Source organism: Mastomys coucha, unplaced genomic scaffold, assembly GCF_008632895.1.
Source record: "Mastomys coucha isolate ucsf_1 unplaced genomic scaffold, UCSF_Mcou_1 pScaffold16, whole genome shotgun sequence".
Classification (NCBI taxonomy): Eukaryota; Metazoa; Chordata; class Mammalia; order Rodentia; family Muridae; genus Mastomys; species Mastomys coucha.
Genome location: NW_022196898.1, coordinates 5,368,690 through 5,385,364, shown reverse-complemented (window position 1 = coordinate 5,385,364; position 16,675 = coordinate 5,368,690).

Sequence of the window (16,675 nt, the reverse complement as noted above, 5' to 3'; positions counted from 1 at the left end):
TGTTTGCTGGGTTTCTTTTTTCGGTATTGCTGAGTCCTTGTAAAATCATTAAATGAGACCTCAACTAACTCTACCTGTGTTGAAGAAATTTTTTAATACTGAGAAAGTATAACAAGGTGTTTTCCATAGAACACATTGTCTCCAATTCCTTCTAATTTACTCTTAGAGAGCATGATGTATAAAAAGGCCAGAGACTGGGCATACTGATGCACACCTACAATCCCAACTCTTGTGGGGAGCAAGCAGGGAGATCTCAAGTTGGGGGACAATCTGACATTACCTCAAGACCCAAACAAAACAGAACTAAGTAGCCCTGACATATGGAAACATAACCAGGTCATTGTGAGATATCTCCAGGGCAATAGAGGGCTGGCAAAGAAGAAACAGCAAGTTTCTGAACTTTTGCAAACACCACCCTCTACAAAATAGAAAATAACTACATGGGTTTCAGTGCTAGGTTGCCAGACAGAAGAGAACTGTCCATAAGCAGAGAACGATGTCAAATGAAGATAGCCTGAAACATACCCATTGAATTTGGCAGTTGGAAATTACTAGTTAGGTCAGCTAGATCAGTGGACTAACAAGGTCAGAACACAAAGCAGGAACCTGAAGGGCATGAATAAGAGGACGAGATTGGAGCACAGAAGATAGAGAATGCTCTATGAGAAGGCTATTGGTGGTGAATGAAGATAGAGTGGGAGTGGGAGAGAGCCTTATGCACATAATAAGCACACTTTATTATGGTACGCGAGATTTCAATTTGTATGTCTGAAAGCTACCCAGCTCAGAAACAGACTCTAAAGATTCCAGTTTTGGTGACTGCAAATGAATGTCTGTGCTTGATAACATTTCTGAAGAATATAGAGTTGGGTGGAACGTGTGCAGTTAAAAGAACCAGTCTTGCTGGCCAAAGAGAAGGGTGGACAGCAACTCAGTAAGCAGTGTACCATGAAGAGTCTAGAAGTCGAAGGAGCCCTGCCTGTGAGATAGCCCTTTTGTTTCCCAGGGCTACAGACAGAGGGTGGTAGACATGAGAACAGGTCATTGGTTGTGAAAATTAAAAGGTTATGCGTGACCTTTGCAAGAGTTGGTGTCAGGATGCCACGTCTGGCAAACGGACACGGAGCACTGGTCAAGGCCAGGGACCTGAAGCCTGGATTCCTTTCCTCCAAATCAATGTTTTTATGAAGGCACCAGTGGGGACACTGCTTCTCCAAAAGTGCATGGAATGATGGCTGTGGTCATCTCCACACTGCATTCTTTCTCTATTCTTTCCATGTCCAAAGCACAAGAATGGCCAGGACTAGATGCTCTAGACCATAGTGGTGCCCAAAAGACACTACGTTCCTAGGAAAATGCCATCCTGGAGGACCTCTTCCTAAGTCAAGTGTAGCTTATAGAGAAAGAGTGTGTTCAAGTTTATATTTCAAGGGGATATTGTAACCAGCTTCTGATAGGATGTCCTCTGATTCCTTGGGATAAAAGTTAGTCTGACAATGTCAAGACCTCTGACCACCTGACAAAGTTATTAACAGAATGGCAGTGATGAACACACAGCTTTCAATAGCTTTAAGTATCTATTGCTTCAACTCACCTGTCAAAAGGCACAGGTTTAGTGGAAGGATCAAGAAATGAAATCTATCTTTCTGTTTTCTAAAAGAAAAAAATTACTTTCAAAAGTAGATAGCACCTTAACATGAAAGGATGAAAATGGTTTCTGAGAAAGTGGGTCCAGAAAGCAATCAGATGTCACTATCCTAACAGCTAACAAAATGGATTTCAAATTAAAGAAATCAGGAGTGGTAAAGGACACTTCATTTGACCAGGTAATGATAAATGATGATGATATTGGAATTTGAAAAATATATACACTGGCACATGATATTTCATAAACAGCAGACTTTGGAGTTAATGACACAGATTAACTCTAACTTAATAATAGTGGGTGATTTCAACATCCCACTTTCTCCCTCCTGACAGGTCATCTGGAAAAAAAAATAAAGAAACATCCAAATGAAATGGCATCATACATCAAATGGACTGAATAGAGATCTACAGAGTGTTCCTCAGTATGAGAAGCATGAGAAAAGAATGAACTCAAAGTTAATGATGTTCAGATTGATTACTATGAGTGAATTGTGAAGCAGTATTGAGCAAGATACTGACTATAACAAACTAGATGGAAAGTCGTGACTATATATGTTTTTCTATATGATAAAATAGAAGCTGCCAACCATGGAGCCGAAAAAATGGAAAATGTAAGCATGTACAATGAGGAAATTGCTTCATTTTTCTAATTTACAAAAATTAAAAATGTCCTCATGTTAAACAGATTTGTGTTGTCTGCATAACAAAAGAGTCTCTGCTTAACAGGGAGTCATAGGATGAGTTCTATTTAAGAATGATTTCTCAAAACAAAACAATAATCTGTGCAATATGTATGCATATGAAATGGGATATATTTAGGCATAAAATAAATGATATTTATTGCTATCATTAGCAGCAATGTGGATGGACCCACAGGTCTTTCTATCGAGTGAAGTAAGCTAGACACAGAAAGACAAGCTCACAGAAAACATAGCTCTTTCCTATGTGTATCTAAAGATATTCATCTTACGAAGTTGAAAGTAGAGTGCTGGTTACCATAGGCAGTGGGAGGCAGCAGAAGCAAAAGACGAGGTGTGAAGACACTCGCGACCGGCTACGAAGTTATAGTTTCACAGGAGAAATGATTTCTGACTAATGCATTCTAATGCACAGCAGGGTTACTACAGACAAAGATTGTACATCGTTTTCTAAAAGCTAGAAGAAAAACTGTTGACTGCTTCCACCATTACAGAAGGATAAATCTCTGGGAAGGTAGATGTACTTATCCCAACTCAAACATTGCATACTGTATACATGTATCCTATAAATATGCACAATTTTGTATTGATTAGAGACTAAAAACTGGGAACAGGCAATGGTGGCACATGCCTTTAATCCCAACACTCAGGAGACAGAGGCAGGTGGATCTCTATATGTTCAAAGCCAGCCCAATCTACAGAGCGAATTCTAGGACACACAGGGCTATGCAGAAGAAACCCTTTTTCAAAAAATTAAATAAGTTAAATAAAAATAAAACCTTGACTGAAGATGTAACTCAGTCATAGAATACTTCCTTAGTGTACAAAAGGTCCTGGTTTTTGTTGTGCCAGGAAATGCTCATGTTCCCCAAAGACCACCAAGGAGCAGATTCAGATGCAATCACATTAGGGTCTTGTTTTTTAAGCTCAAGCTTGGGCTCCCTGCCAAACCTGATACAGCAGGAAGGTGGATCCCTGAGCATAGTTTTAGGAAAGCACTTATAGAGGCAAGAAGGGGATATCTAGCCTGGCACACATCTGATTGGGGATCTATTATGGACTTTAACATAACTGGCTGGTGCTAGGAACCAAACCTTAAACTTAACTTGATTTCCTCCTGATTGGTGGTTGTTAGGAAGTGAAGGGTCATGGGCAGGGGCTTGTAACCTGGAGGTGCAGATTTGTTGGAGAATAACCTGGAAACTGGTGCTAGGTACTGGCCTGTTAATTCATTTAAGTTCAACCCTAGGTCAGGTTTTCTAAGATGGAGTCTGAACCCAGACTTTCACCCACCCCCCAGTACCACCCATAAATAAACAAACATGCTATCAGAACTGTCATGTCTGTGTATGATTACATTTTAGCACACAGTAACTACTGTAAGTACCGAAGGACTCCTGTCCCTGTGGACTATAAGTCAGTGGTCAGTTCCATCCCATGTTGGCACCCAAGCCCCGTCTCCAGAGAAGTGGAGTAGAAAGCACAACATTCTAGAACTCTTCTCACAAAGGTTTCACCATATGGAAGCTACAAGCCACTTGCCAAGTACTTGTGGCATCTTGAAGGCCCATTGTTGGTGTGTGGACATCCAAGTTGCTGCAGATTCTTGCCAGCTCTGTTGTCATAACTGTAGCCATCTTGGTGGATAATATCTCTACCTCTCTGGGGTTTTCATTTGCATTTTCTATTGAGAGGTAATGTTGAGACTATATTCCCAGGGCAATGCATATATCATTTGAAGTGTCTGATCAAGTATTTTGCCCACTCTTAATTGCATTCCTAGTCTCATTACTCAGCTAACAGTTCTTCGTAAATTCTTTATACAGAAAGAATTTGTTAAGTTCTGTGGTGATATGCCTGATGTTACTGTTATACCCTTAACACAGAACTGGGTGTACAATGTATACCAACACCTGTCAAGATGTGCCCTTCCCCCAGCCTTGAGCAGGCTAAATAGACCTTGAGTGTTTGCCACAATTAGGCCTTCGTGCCCCAGGTGGAGTCTTCCCCCTTGCTGCACCTGCAGTTCCCTACAGGAGCAGACTGACTGCTAAGCTGGCTTTGCAAGGTAATCCAGCTGAAACAAAGGGTGGGTCTGTGGGCTCTCCCTGTATAAATACAGCGGCTAAATATTAAACTTTGAACCTTGATCAGAAACTTTGTCTTGGCTTCATCCTTCTCTCAGACCCCGTCCTTTTTCATTTCCTGCCCCCATTTTAGGTAACCCAGTTTCCCCATGGCTGCTGGATGGCTATGGTTACATTAAGAAATGAGTTCATGGTCTGGAGAGATGACTCAGCAGTTAAGAGCACTCACTGCTCTTCCAGGAGTCCTGAGTTCAATTCCCAGAAACCACATGGTGGCTCACAACCATCTGTAATGGGATCTGATGCCCTCTTCTGGTGTGTCTTAAGATAGCTACAGTGTACTCATATGCATAAAATAAACAAATAATTCTAAAGAAGAAGAAGAAGGAGAAAGAGAAGAAGAAAGAAAGAAATGAGTTCATGAATTAATTCCTAAAGCCACCCAATATTCAATATCAAAGGTAGACACAAAAATAGGAAGAAAACATTTTGGCTTATCTTCACTCTAGAAAAAGGTGATTTTTCCTGTGCAACAAACATCTACAGAATTTTTGAGCAAACTTGACTCATCTCTTTCATTTGTCCGTGGCCATGCTGAGAAGCAAACAGCTAACTTGCCTAGGGAAAGTTCTTAGGACTCCATCCTGCCTCAGGAAAAGTGGTGTAGATTACTGGCTCTAAAATGTGGGCTTCTACAGCAATTCCCTGGGGATCTCATTAAAAACTACATTGCATGGTCCTATTCCTGACACTATTCATTAAATCTACAGAGACTTTGCAGTTTTGGCAAGTTCCCAGGTGATGTTGGTCCAGGAATAACATTTCAGAAACCATTGTTGAATGTGAATGTATATCATGTAAAACAGCTAGAACAGTAGTTCTCAGTCTATCTACTGCTGAGACCCTTTAATGCAATTCCTAATCTGTTGTGACCCCCAACCATAAAATTATTTTGTTGCTACTTCAAAAGCTGTAATCCTACTACTGTTATGAATCATAATGTAAATATTTGATATGCAGGATATCTGATATGTGACCCCCATGGGGTTATAACCCACAGGTTGAGAATCGTCACTCTAGCATGTTCTACATATGGCATTCTGGTACATAGCAGGTATCACTGGGAAAGAACTCACTTTGGTTGTTTATATCAACATAGATAAATAACTGCTAGGTACCAACCACAGACAAGAGTCTGAACATCAAGTATAGATTTCAAGAATCTATCAATACTTAGTGTACACACACTAAAGGAGAAATGTAGCAATAGTCTTCATCAAACTGAGTATTACCTAAAATGGATAAACACATAAACAAATAGACTATAAAAGTATTCTAAGACTTCCAGTCTGCTGCCACATGTCTGAAAGCCATGGTACTTGGAAGGCTGAAGCAGAAAGATCACAAGTCAACCTGGACTACAGTCTCTCTCTCTCTCTCTCTCTCTCTCTCTCTCTCTCTCTCTCTCTCTCTCTCTCTCTCTCTCTTTCTCTCTCTCTCTCTCAGGAGCTGGGGTTCTGTGGTAGAGGCTAGCATGCACAAACTTTGGGCTAGATCCCTTAGTACCTAAAATAATTAAATTCAAGGCAAGAGCATATCTCAAAAGCCAGTTTTCTGTAAAAAACAAAAATAATAATACAAGCTTAGCTTAAGATTTGCTCAATGTTCTCAACAAACTGGAGCCCAGGCTCCCTGAGCCCTGGTGCAGAGCAGTGTGAGAGACCATAAGCCCACAATGAGTCTGCAACAAACTGAACTAGACCATAAGCCCACAATGAGTCTGCAACAAACTGAACTAAGCGGGAAAAGATCAATGAAACCTAAATGATTTTATGGAAATCAAACTCAAGAAGGCTTCCCCAAATTTGGATGAAAAGGAAAGGCACAAATCAAAGAATTATCATAGAGATAAGCAGGAAGGAGAAACTGAGGCAAGTTCAGGACTGGTTGTGGACAGTGGAAACCAGAAGTGACCAGTGGAAAGACAGCAAAAAGACCTGACAGAGGTACACATCTCTAAAAGCATGTGAACTAAACTTCCAATTTAACATACTGATACAACATAGCCTGATAGGACAGCCAAAACCTATCAGCCACTCATTTAAATCCATGGCTTACTTCCTAAGAAAGTAAGGAAATTAGAAAATTCTTCCAACAGGAAAGAGAAGCTAAGAGTTCCCAAGGCACGGCTGTTACCATGAACTGCAGGCCCTTGTGCAATGGGGCAGATCCATCTGAGACTTCATGGTAATACCAGAGACACCGGACTCTTCAGTTCCTGAAAGGGACAAACACTAGGAGATGACTAGAAAGAATGCAGGAAAGGAATTTTTTCACCCTTTTTTAAATTTAACAACAACAAAAAATAAATAAATAAAAAAAAAAATGGGAGGAGGGTACATGCCCCAGCATATGTGTGGAGGCCTGACCACTGTGGGAGTTTGCTCTCTCCTTCCCCAGTGTGGGTTCTGGGGACCAGGCTCATCAGGTTAGTGGCAAGCACCTTCACCCACTGAGCCATCCATTGTGCTGGCTTTCATTCCTTAGTGCTGCTAACAATACTGAAAATGATGTTAAATACTGGTTACTAAATGAAACATGTGTTATTAGCATTGGTGGAGAAAATTATGCTGTATTTTCCCCCAACCCAAGATGCCCCAAAATAATTTCCACATGGTAAGTTATATTGGTCAGTGACAACACGTGTATGCACTAATTTACAATTTAACATAACAAAGACTAGCTTGTTTATAAACACGATGGACATTGAGTCTTCTTGATTTTAGAAGATTTTTGTTTGTTTGGTTTGGTTTTGTTTTTGTTTTTGTTTTTTTTTTTGTTTTGTTTTCAAGACAGGGCTTCTCTGTAGAGCCCTGGCTGTCCTGGAACTCACTCTGTAGACCAGGTTGGCCTCGAACTCAGAAATCTGCCTGCCTCTGCCCCCAAGTACTAGGATTAAAGGTGTGTGCCACTACTGCCGGGCAACTATGGAAGATTTAAACTAAAGGGTGATGATGGAGGTGGTGGTGGTGATGATGATGATGACAATGGGTGATGTTGTTGGTGCTGATGGTACTGGTGCTGGTGGTGTGGTGGTACTGCTATGATGGTATGGTGGTGGTGCTGGTGGTAGTGATGTGGTAGTGGTGATGTGGTGGTAGTGGTGGTAGTTAAAAGGAGTTAGAAAACCATACTTTGGCCAGTACTGCATACTTTCTGATTCATGTTACTCTCATTTAGAGAGTTTTCCTTTGTCCTACACTTAGGATATGACAGAAAGGCAGCTTTAGGGGAGAAATTAAGAATAAACATAGTAGGACCTGAAATCATGTAAATATTGCACATGTAACAAAATCCTAGAAGATTCTTTGGTGATGTCAGTTCTAGCCCATTGTACAGTTTTGCATTTAAACTTGCTTGTATGACATCTGTTGACTGAGTCAAAAGAGCAAATTGTTTGGTTTAAAGCAGAAATGAGCTGGGCAGTGGTGGTGCATGCATTTAATCCCAGCTCTTGGAAGGCAGAGGCAGGTAGATTTCTGAGTTCGAGGCCAGCCTGGTTTACAAAGTGAGTTCCAGGACAGCCAGGGCTATACAGAGAAACCCTGTCCCAAAAAACAAACAAACAAACAAACAAACAAAATACAAATAAAACAGAAATGTAAAATGTAGTATCTTATATCTATTTAGTGTGCTACTGGATGAAAAAGACGTAAGAGAGAAAAAGAAGCAATTATCAGAGAAGTGCTAAATTTCCTGAAGAACAGTTCAGACAGAAGTAGTAAATGACATTGTAACGTGTGTGTTTGAGGGATGATGGCTTCACTGTCCCCTTACACTGCTTTGATTGACCACTCTGGGGGAAAATGTTTACTTAGCCTACACTTCCAGGTTATACTTCACCCCTGCAAGAAATCAGGACAGGAACCCAGGCAGGAATCAGGTGCAGAAGCCATGGAATAACCCCATTTGTTGGCTCCCTCTCGAGTTACCTCACAGATCCATACTGAGCTAGCATTCTTATACAACCGTAAAACACCTGCCCATGGGGTGGTGTCACTCACAGTGAGCTGAACACTCCTAAATCAAGTAATAATCAAGACAATTCCTAGAGACAGGCCCACAGGCCAATCTGACCTAGGCAAGTCTTCATTGAGGCTTTCCTCTCAGATGATGCTAGGGCTATGTCAAGTTGACAATGCTAACTAGGACAATGACTAAGAATTCTTCAGAGTCAACAGAAGATAATCATTATCATCACCATCATCCTTAGGTTTAGAAAGCACAGTGGTCTTGATCAAGAACATCTGAAGCAATTTATAGCCAGACATTTCATGGGGAAGTCACAACACTCCAAAGACAATAAAATGGCAGCTTACTAATGGAGAAAAAGGTAAGTTTGCTCATTAAAGAATAAGCAGTTTGACACTGGGGTTCTCAGTAGCAAGAACAGAATCCAGATAAATCAGTGAAATGGAACTCTCAACTGAAAGAAGATAACTAGTAATCTAAAAATAAACAGCTAGGGGGCTACACACTTAGCTCCTGGTTAAGATGCTAGCAAATAGCTGTAACTATTTGAAACAATGATGTTTTAGAGAATTAACAAATGAAAAGGTCAACTTAACTCTCATGGAGAAACTTCTAAAGGGAATCCTTCAAAAAGATGTGAAAGGAGAAACAGGGTGGGAAACATTTGAAATTTTCATTCACTTGTGTATCTCTTCGAGCATGTGTAATTAAGACAAGATTTTTTTCACCACTCTTCACAGTTAGCTGTATATAACACATTCTCATCTTCCAGTTGTTTACTTACTGTTTCCTTAACATCCTAACCTGGCAATGTGTTCCCAGCGGTGTGAAAGCTAACTTCCCCAGCACTGCTCAAGACATCATAGTGTCACATCTGCTACTAGACATGCAGGACTTCGGCCCAGATATATGGCTGACCAAAGCCCACACAAGAGGAGACTCCATAAGAGTGTGATTAAAGACAGATATGAACAGATATAAAGACAGATCCTCAATACGAGGATCATTGCCATAATAATCAAATCATCCATGCCATTCAGACTTTACAGTATTGTCTTAGATAGATTCTGCAAAAGTTGGAGCAAATTGCCTTTTCCCATAGCTGCCTCTGTTCTCTTTTCTTTCTAAGTGCAGCGTCATCTCGGCAGTATGGAAGGCATTGCAATCTCTCAACACCTAAGGCCATCATCCTCATGTCATGTTTGATCTGTCAAGCGGGTGGACTGCCCTTGATGCTCTTGAAGCCTTGGGAGCTGCAGACTGGGCCAGACCTTTTGGTAGCAATTAATAATTATCATAGGAAGGATGGAAAGACATACCACCTAATGATGACCCTAATTTATATGGTGCTCCTCAGAGATAAAAGTGGTGAATGGCCGGAGAGTTGGCTCATAGGTTAAGAGCTCTTAGTGTTCTTGCAGAGGACCTGGATTTGGTTCCAAGGATGCCCCCCAATCCCACACACTGAATAAATGTAATCTTAAAAATATTTAAAGGTGATAATTTAAAAATACTGTCTCTAGGGAACATGCTTTCTCAAAATACCACAGAAACCCTGGAGTGATTTTAAAAACACATCAGTGTTAATGTCAGAACATAAGCAGAAGAAAACTGGAAATAAAGAAACAGAATCAAGCTAGAGAAATGTGATCTCCTTAGGACTTAGGTTAAATCTTGGGAAACATGTTCAAGGGAAATTAAATGAAAATAAGAATGGGAAGCCCCAGCTGTAAAAGACAAAAGAGAATGCTTTGCCATCTAGCTCATTAGTAGGCTGGTTAGATAATTTGTGCTTAGATATTACTAGATCAGATGTAGAGATTCATTTATTTCATAATTGTTCAAGAATTCAGACCGGAAAAAGACAAGTACATTAAAATGATGCTCTAGAAAGGGCTTAGGTCCAGGAAAGCATTAAATAGTGCATTATCAAGAGAGTCGATGGGGAAACTGGACTGTCCCTGCCTTCCATCTTGCATCCTTATGTTCTTTTTGTTGTTGATGTTTTAGAGATTGCAGATGCTAGGCAACTCAGTGATATCTCCAGTCTTTCATTCATTCATCCTAAAACTCATAACTGTTGTGTTTCCTTATTCAGAAACACACACATACATACATACATATAACACATATGTACACACACACACACACACATGTAACTACAGGCTTTTCCACTTGCACGTAGTTCCCCAAAATAATGATTCTGAGATTTAATTATATTTATGAATAGATGTTTAGGCCATAAACTAGGGCCTGTTCCCCAACTAGCTCATAATTTAATTATCCCATTTATTCTATTCTAGGTCCTGCCATGTGGCAGATTACCTGGTCCTCAGTTTCATGAGACAGTTTTCCTCTATGTCCAGGCAAATCTTCCCCATGCCTCACTCAATCCCAGAATCAAAACTCACTCACTCTCGCTTCTCTCTCTCTCTCTCTCTCTCTCTCTCTCTCTCTCTCTCTCTATCTCTCTCTATCTCTATCTCTCTCTCCTCTCTCTCCTCTCTATCTTTCCTCTCTCCTCTCTCTCTCTCCTCTCTCTCTCTCCTCTCCTTTCCTCTCTCTCTCTCTCTCTCTCTTTCTCTCTCTCTCTCTCTCTCTTTCTCTCTGCTGGATATCCCACATTCTAATCCAGCCTCAGTTCACTGGCCAGTCAGCATTTCATTGACAGGTGAATGTTTTTACACAGTGCACAAAAGATTATCTCTACACCCATATACAGGTATATATACCATGCACATACACATACACACATACACACATTCACACATCCCAAACTCCGTTTTTCTGTGTAGAGTTTTTAGTCCTGAGGGAAACACTACTTATCAGAGGCTCGATCTTGTGACGACCCCAATTAATTTAAAGGAAGAAAGCCTACGCTGAATGGCTCCTTGGCTCCTCAGAGTCAGCACACAGACACTAAAACCGCTGTGAGCCAGGCCATATCAAGCTGGCAGCTCAGCTTGCCAGTTCTGTCCAAAAGGTACTGATTTGTAGGCATCAAAGATGCAAAATAGATGGAGTAATGTGATCCAGAGTCCTGCTCCAGTTTCTGAGAACAGCCATGAGTGTGTGTTAGAATTGAAGTTCCTACAAGGGGAGGTGTGACAGTAAAGCTTAAGCTGCAGTGGAGACCCGGGATATTAGAGATGATACATCTGTGGACCGGTTACCAAGGGGTAGAACTGGCCTAAAGAGAGGCTGCATACATGTCAGGCTACAGAGCTGGGGAAATAAGGCTACGCACAGCCCTGGAGGCCCATCTACTTCATCAAAAGTTCCAGATGCTGGACTCGGATCTGCTGCAGGATTTGGTGTTTCCTGGCTGGATTTACCTTGGGGTCCAAACAGTCCTTGCTGTACCTCAGTCCTTCCATTTTGGGAATAGAAGTGTTTATTTATTCTTTATTTCATGATGGAAGGATGTAACTTGTGCTCACAGCTAAGAAGCACCTGGGCATCTCAGACTAATCACATGGATTTTTAGACTGTTGGAATTGTTAAAGGCTATGAGGACTTTTGAAGTTGGGTTGTATTTCTTATTGTCAGAATGTGCCGCTCTGGGGAGAAGAGACAGAATATTATGATTTAAATGTATGTATCTGGATGTCAAGTTGACAATGGGTGGAGCTGTGATGGTTAATCTCAAGTGTCAACTCGATGAGATCTAGAATCAATCACCTAGCAGACAGCCTCTGGGTATGCCTAAAAGGGATTATCTTGATTATGTTCATTGAGTAGGTGTAACTACCAAAAGTTAACCTGTAAGGCTCACCTGCTCAAGGGCCAGGTAATTCCTCGGGATGCTGGGAGTTGTAGTTCTTGGAAAATAGCAGCCAAGCCAAATGGTGGCCATTTGGCTTTATCCTTAAATATCCACTACAGCACATGCCTTGTCACTACTCAGTTGGGAATTCCAGGGAGCGGCCCTGACCAATGCCCAGCCTGATCACCATTTAGTTAAAAGCTTTCTTCAGTTTGGTTCAAATGGTGGAACTGGTTTTTAATCTGGTGAATCGCAGGACTGACAAAGGCCCACTTAGTGTGAGTGGTACCATTCACTGGCCAGAATCCTTCGCTGTATGAAAAGGAAAAAGTAGGCTGAGCATAAACATTCTTCTTCTTTAAAAATCATTTTAAGCTTTATTATTTAAAAAAAAAAATGTTACAGGGGCTAGAGAAATGGTTCACTATTTGTTCTTCTGGAGGAGCCAAGTTTGACTCCTCCTGTGCCCGCATGGCAGCTCACAATCGTGTATAACTCCAGTCTCGGAATCTGGCGCCCTCTCCTGACCTCTACAGACACCAGGCAAACATTCCGACAAACACTCCTACACATAAAATTAAAAAATAAATCTTTAAAATTAAATAAATGAAAGAGAATTTCATTCACACTACGAACCTATGTGATTTTAAGTGTAATCAATGAAAAGGAACCAAATTATTAAATATAAAGATGATAAAATATTTTTCAAGATTAATTGCTAAAGTCCTTCATACAGTATAATTATTTTAATTTGTGCTTTTATTAACACATATATTTTCAAATGCATAAAAAGTTTTTAAAAAACAGAACAATGAGTACCCATATGCCTAGATTTAGCACTTGTAAATCATAACTGCTTGATGTGTGTGTGTGTGTGTGTGTGTGTGTGTGTGTGTATGTGTGTGAGCTGTATCAACTCAGTCAAATGCAGTCATCATAACAACTCACTCTCAAGTTGTTAGTCATCAGTCTTATAATTTAAGGACAAACTCTTCCATAACCAAATGAGATTAATATACCTTTGAAAATTCATAATAGTTATCTAATACCATCTGTCTTTTAGAATTCACATTTGGAATTTTACTAATTGCTTCCACATCCTGGGGTTTAGTATTTTCTGCTCTTGTGTCCTTGTAAACAGGAAATGAGTTCTAAAGAATTCATCAAATTCATGCTGCACATTTTTGGCAAGCGTCATCGTGTATAATGTCCTCACTTTGTTCAACTTCCCATTTCTCAGAGCCTATGTTCCCCTCTCCTGCTAAGGCTGGAGAGAGAAGGTGAGGGCCCCATCTCTCCATTGACAAGCCATGTCTAGTCTGCCTTTTAAGGGAAGAGTATCAGTCTTATTATAGAAAAAGGAAATCTCATGGCTTTATCAACAAATGTAACGTTTCTAAAGTAGCTTTGCCAGCCTGTTTAGTCTGCTGTAAGAAGATACTGCCTTATAGATGATTTATAAGTAATCAATAATCACGTGTTCTCCACAGTTCTAGAGACTGAGAAGTCTCCGATCAAGGCCCCAGTAACTTGTCTAGTGGAACCCTCTTCCCTAGCCCACAAAAGGCTGCCTTCTTGCTAGATCCACAAGAAACAGAAGGATCAAGGACTGTGTCTGTAACCTGTACGAGTATGGATCTGTGGGGAGTGTGTGTGTGTGTGTGTGTGTGTGTGTGTGTGTGTGTGTGTGGTGGCCAGAGGTCTCTCACTGAACCTGGAATTCATTGAGGCTAGACGGAACTCCAGGAATCCATCTGTCCCTGCACCCAGAACAGACACATGTCAAACCCAGCTTTTAACAGGAATGTTGAAGATATAAGCTCAGGCCTTCAGGTGAGTGTTGTAAGCCCTCATCAACTGAACCATCTCCCCAGGCCCTGAAAGATCTATCCTCAGGACTTTATAGTAGGCCCTATTACTTGATCATCTCCCACAGGCCCACCTCTTAATACTGTCACTTTGAAGAGGAGCACTTTAAGAATGTTATTATGAACTATAGAGAATGCTTGTTCATGGAGGACCTTCAGATTTTTCAGCTTCGCAGCATAATCTAGCTAGCATCTAGCATAAGGACAGCTTGAGAAAAACTAATGCAGAAATATACTGCCCCCATTTGGATGGTATGGCGGACATTTGACACTCACAGGCTGAATGATTTTAAACAAATGTGAGACATGCTTGCCAGCATTTCAACAGAAGTTAATTAAGTCTTGAAAAGTTAATTAATCTTGGAAAGAACGTTGAGGGCAAAGAAAGATTAGTCAGTTTAATTAAGAAGATCTGAGATGCCGCTAAGCTTTTTCCACCCACTTGTTAGAAAAGGAGCTGCTCACCAGCAGCATCTCCTGATACATATGGACAGGAATGGTTTTGGTGTTCCTACTGCAAAAGTCACGAAGCAGCCCAAGTACAAACATGGCAAGAGCTTTTAAACTAACTCTAAAGGCCTTGGTAGCAGAATATTAAATCGTTAACACAAGAAACAGGCATCTTGCTCAACTTCAAGGAGCTTTCATTTCAATTAATGAATGACATAAAATCTCTGTTCTCAAACTGTGTGTCTCTTTCTGGTGACTGTTTTCTGTTTAATTATGCTATTCACAGTATGTAGAGCTCTAACCAAATCTCCCCATAACCTCTCACCTACATCTTTCCCCAAATATTCATTCACTGTCACTTATGCAAAGACAGCCTTCATGTGCTTTTAATTCTAGAAACATGTATGAATCAAGGAAATGGTCTATATATATTCAGACTTTAGGGAAGAGCTTAGAGACAATGTCCGCCAACTTCATCACTCCTGAGAAACCAAAGCTCAGATCCCTTTTGCTGCCTGCTACATTGATAGAAAAGTCCACAAAAGGCAACTTTCCAGAGACTTGGAGTAGGACAATCGTTTCCTGGGGCTGGGAGTTGGAGCAGGGATTGCTTCAGAAGAGAGATACAGACAGAGACAGAGAGAGACTGAGAGAGAACAAAGTGGGGAGAAAGCTTAATGGTTAACGTGCTGCCTTCCAAGAATGAGGACCAGAATTTCATCCCCAGCACCCATTTGGAAGCCCACCATGGTCATCCATGTCTGCAACCCTAGGAATGGGGCAGGTTCAACAACTGGATTTATAGCGTTTGTCAGTTTAACCAATCAGTGAGCTCTAAGATTAGTGAGGGTGGTTGTTTCTGTATGCTTGGCCCAGGGAGTGGCACTATTAGGAGGTGTGGCCATGTGGGAGGAGGTGTGGCCATGTGAGAGGAGGTGTGGCCATGTGGGAGAAGGTGTGGCCTTGATGGAGGAAGTGTGTCACTTTGGGGTGGTGGGTTTTGAGACTCTTCTCCTAGCTGCCTGGGAGTCTTATCCTGTTTGCCCTCAGAACAAGTGTACAATTCTCAGCTTCTCCAGCACCATGGACACTGCCATTCTTCTCACCATGATGATAATGGACTGAACCTCAGACCCAGTAAGCCAGCCCCAATTAAATGTTGTCCTTTATAAGAGTTGCCTTGGTCATGGAGTCTCCTTACAGCAACGGAAACCCTAACTAAGAGAGTGAGAGACCTTTTCTCAAAAAGATAAAGTAGAAAGCAATAATGTAAGTAACCAGACTGATCCCTGGCCTCCAGACCCACATATGCTATACTACACACACACACACACACACACACACACACACACACAAACACATGCATGTACACGCACACACGCACGCACAAAGTCATGGATTACAAATCTATGACTTGTTTAAATGTTTGCCCCAAAAAAAACTGTAGATTCAATGCAGTCTAGAAATAGTTATTTACTGAACAAAGAATAAATTCCTATAATTAAAGGACACCTCAGAAAACCCATCTAAATAACAAAAAAAAAAAATCATGAGCTAAAAGACAGAGAAGAAAGCATTACACTAATTGACTTCAAAATACACCACAAAGCTGTAGTAAGCTAAGGAGCCTGTTATAGTGTCCTGATTAGTGGTGCACACCTTAATCCTATCACTCTGGAGGCAGAGGCAAGCAGATCTACGCTAGTTCAATATATCTCTGTATGGTCTACATAGAGTTGCAGGGCCAGACAAGGTTACATAGTGACACCTGTAGAGAGAGGGCAAATGGATTGATGAGTATATTTTATTGGCATTGAGAACAGGCACACAGATCAGTAGAAGAGAGCAGAGAACCTAGAAGTAAACCTTGGAAAAATACCCGATTCAATAAGTAGTATACCTGGAAAAATTGGATAGCTGCACGCAAAAGACTTAAACCAAATGAATATATTTTTAAAATATAAGCATATTTTTTGTACACTGGTTTATTCTTGAATAAAGAAAGTTCATTGTTAGAGGAGGAAGCTCCACTCCCAGGAGCTCTAACAAGCCCAGGATCAGAGGTGAGGAGGACATAACATCTGTCCCAACACCAGGAGTAACTGGGACCAGTGGGACCAGGCACAC